Source organism: Pundamilia nyererei, unplaced genomic scaffold (genome assembly GCF_000239375.1).
Source record: "Pundamilia nyererei isolate P.nyererei 1_Seehausen unplaced genomic scaffold, PunNye1.0 scaffold00084, whole genome shotgun sequence".
Classification (NCBI taxonomy): domain Eukaryota; kingdom Metazoa; phylum Chordata; class Actinopteri; order Cichliformes; family Cichlidae; genus Pundamilia; species Pundamilia nyererei.
In genome coordinates, this window is record NW_005187485.1 from 807,987 (window position 1) to 811,090 (window position 3,104).

Sequence of the window (3,104 nt, forward strand, 5' to 3'; positions counted from 1 at the left end):
ATTGGAACTCATGTACCTTTTCAAATCTGTTACTCCCTGTATTTCAATACTTCATGCTTGAAAATAATTTAATTAGCTTTATTTTTCTCTTACAACCACTATTTACCTAAACCTTGAAAATCACAGATTTGTGTTTCATATAATCTCATCAGAGCAGTTTTGGATCATTAAAAACATCAACATACAAACAACTTTACCCAACTTCATTGTTTGAAACAACACACGCTGGCTCACCAGTTGTACGGTAGAGAAATGGCTCCATCAAGTGGCACGATATTGTAAACATTAGACATCCACTTTAATTCGGATTTCTAAACTCAAGTATCTTAAATTAACCGTGTCACACAATCAAGCTAAACAAAGCTTGTATTCCAAATGAAAAGACTCTTGAGAAAATGCCCAGTGAAGACCTTTGCAGGCAGTGTACAGACTTTTTCGTCCATATTTTGGACAATTATTAATTTTTTCGCCAAAAAGCCCCAGATGCGATTGAACGGCAGTCTTTCCGTTTTAATTCAAGGGGTTTTAAGTATTGCTGTTTAGGAACCGCAGCTATTTCTGTGCACAGTCCTCAATTTTAACAGGCTTAAAAATAATTGGACTATTGACTGACAAGCATGCAGCTCAAACCTGTTTCCTGATTTCATCACAGATTAAGCAGATAAAAGATCTGGAGTTGATTCCTGTTGAACCTGTATTTTGTATCTTTTCACTGGAGCTCTTAATAGAGTGTGCAAAGAGATGTTGATGATAGTGAAAAAGACAATAATTAGATTGAAAAAACAAAGTAAACCAACCCGATTGGCAGCCGAAACTTTAGGAGGGGCCAAATCAACAATCGTACAACAAAGGAATGCACTGGCCAGCTCAACAACATCAAAAGGCCTGAAAGACCAAAGAAGACAACAAAATTGCACAACTTCCCAACATCCAAGTTAAGAACAAGAAGGTAGGAGTGCCACTGTCAAGGTCTCTACATTTACATTAATACCTTTATTAATGTAAATACCAAGAGTTAACAACATGATGCAAGCCACTGGTTACACTGAAGAACAAGAAAGCCTCAAAGTGAAAACAAACAAACAAAAAACATAAATATATTGTACAACATCCATCCATCTGTTTTCTTCCACTTGTCTAATTCAGGGTTGCCCATTCCAGCTACCATAGGACAAGAGGTGTGGTACACTCTGGACAGGTTTCCAAGTTAATCTGTGCAAAGTTTTTTTTGTTTTGTACAGACAGACAACTATTCACACCGATGGGCAATTTTGAGTCACCATATATGAAGGAGAATGCACTACATTTCAGTAAAATAGAAACATGAATATAACTAACAAGTTTGCAAATGTTTGCTACTTAGACCTATACACTCTGTATCAGCAGATGATTATTACCCACAGCGAAATCCAAGCTACAGCAACCAAAGGCCGTTTCTTTTTTTACTTCCAGTGTCATAATCTACTCAAGAGTGCTTATTGCATTCCTGGAGAATTGCTTGAGGATGAAAGGGCTTACATCAGAGACCACAGGCCAGTCGAACAGTTCTGAAGGAACATTTCAGCTTTAGCAGGATATTCAGTAACAACAACAATAACAGCCGGAAGATTCCTCAAGTTGTAACTTACATACACGTCTAATACCGAGCTCTGCCCTTATCTTTTTTTTATATGAGCGCTAAATCATCAGTGTAAGTTACACTGTAACTTATCCTTAAGTTTGTGCTAACGATTAAGCCCCTTTTATGTTGTTACTCGAAATGCAGCGATAAAATGCCACAGTGAAGACCATGAAAAAACAGCAAACACATTCAGTAAACTGAGAAGCAAGAGAAATGGTAGGTTTTTCTGTTGTTTTTGGCTTAACTATACACTGCGTGACTTTCACGCGTTGCAACCATGTACAAAAAAATCTATATATAATATATATATAAATACATAAAACCAGTTATGCTTCTTCAGGCTGTGTAAATTAACCTTATTTCATGTCGGTGCACCAGCCTGTCTAATATGTTTTTGCAACCCCTATAGCGCTTATCAGTCAAGTCACACTTACATCGAAACCACGAGTATCGCTCAGTTTCATGCGTGCGTAAACACTGTGTTGCATTGTGGATATTGTAGGCACTGTCTACCTAAGGCCACTCCTCCTCCGGGATTCCGGTAATAATTTAAACTTCCAGTCCCAAAATGCTTAGTGGCCAAAGGCAAATAGACTAAGAAGAAGCTGTGACGTGAGGAGGTCGGGGTTCTCGTTTTCACGCCCTAAAAAGCAGCGCTGATGATACTGGATTGACCTCTTTTCTAGCCAAAGAGCTGAAGGAAATCTACAAACATCTCGTGCTGACGGTTAGATCAAACTTTGATTTCTTTGTCTCGTATCTAATAGTTTTTCGTCTTGGTGTTAATATTAGGAGCACTCAGACGAACAGCCGAGGCGTTAGACTTTATGACTTTGTCGCTACTCAGTGAAGTCTACACCTGTTCAGGTGCGAAAATGGCAGTGACGCGTGTCTTGATGTTGTAGATGTGTTTAGAGAAGCTGGAGCTGAGGGACTTTGTGTTAAAGTGTTTCTGATCGGATTGTGAATGAATCAAAGATTTGCTTGATAGTGTTTTTATCTGATCAGAGGGGAAAAAATAATGTTCGCGTGAATTTAATTGGAGCTGTTTGCTCAGCCTCGAATAATAATGGAAAGGAAATGCAATGCAGATCAAGTAAAGCAGTGTTTCTTCGGAAAATACACGGTCTGTAGTACAATAGGACTGGACTTTGATCATAGGAAGAAGCTCTTTGTGAAGTGACTAGTGTGCCATAGGCTTGACAAGACCAACCTGTTTTTGTGCACTGGTGTAAGAAACCACATTATTAATGACTGACTCACTGTGACAACTATTGAATGGGTAGTGTCATTTTACGCAAACAAGTAACAAACTGAAGAGTTCAGACAGTTTGGAGCAGCTTTCTGTAACAGACTGACGCTCCGCCGAAACCCTGGGGCCCATTCTGCCTGACGAAACACCTGCGAGACAGAACAAAGCTGTAGCTTTACTTTTATTGTGAAGGTTGCTGCCACCTGTCACAACACTTTCAAATTCATCTAT

At 39.0% G+C, this 3,104-nt stretch overlaps 1 protein-coding gene across 1 annotated transcript in view; it reads left to right on the forward strand.

The window, feature by feature from the left end:
- Nucleotides 1–2,228: 2,228 nt before the first annotated feature.
- The window catches only part of macc1 (MET transcriptional regulator MACC1), a 5,814-nt gene continuing 4,938 nt past the window's right edge, over nucleotides 2,229–3,104 (forward strand). Inside the window, exon 1 of the mRNA XM_005738440.1 lies at nucleotides 2,229–2,348. The gene's annotated coding sequence lies outside the window, so the exon portion shown is untranslated. The remainder of the gene's footprint in view (nucleotides 2,349–3,104) is intronic.